A 546-nucleotide genomic window follows, 5' to 3' on the forward strand; every position below is an offset into this window, starting at 1 on the left:
CCCTCAAATATGATGGTGAAATTAGGAGATTTCCAGATAAGCAGAAACTAAGGGAATTTGTTAAAACCAGACTAACCTTACAAGAGACACTAAAGAGACTCTTTTGTGTATCCTCATGGATACACAAGGTGACATAACTCAGAAACCACAGCTATAGGCATATCCAAAATCAGAAAAGCTTACAAGATTGTGAACAAGGAACCAGATACATCAATTGGCAAATGAGGACAACTACAAACCAAAAAGAGGGAAAATACTGTGTAGTTACAGAACTTCTAAGTGGTGAGGAAGTCAAGAGAGTTGCAAGATACAATGGACTGTTCAAAACTGAGGGAGAAAATTATAAAACAAAGGGTAACCTGAAAGAAAAATTATAAACCTTCACATCAAAATAAAAAAGAGGACAAGCACAAATATTCAGCAAATACTAAAAACACAGCAACAAAGGAAATGATAGCACAATTTATAAACATAATGAGCTCAGCACAGAAAATAATCTGGAGCAAAGAAACCAGGGACACTGTGAAAAGCCACATAAGAAAATGA

The sequence above is a fragment of the Orycteropus afer genome, unplaced genomic scaffold (genome assembly GCF_000298275.1).
Source record: "Orycteropus afer afer isolate SDZICR_OR568_19922 unplaced genomic scaffold, OryAfe1.0 scaffold00146, whole genome shotgun sequence".
Classification (NCBI taxonomy): Eukaryota; Metazoa; Chordata; class Mammalia; order Tubulidentata; family Orycteropodidae; genus Orycteropus; species Orycteropus afer.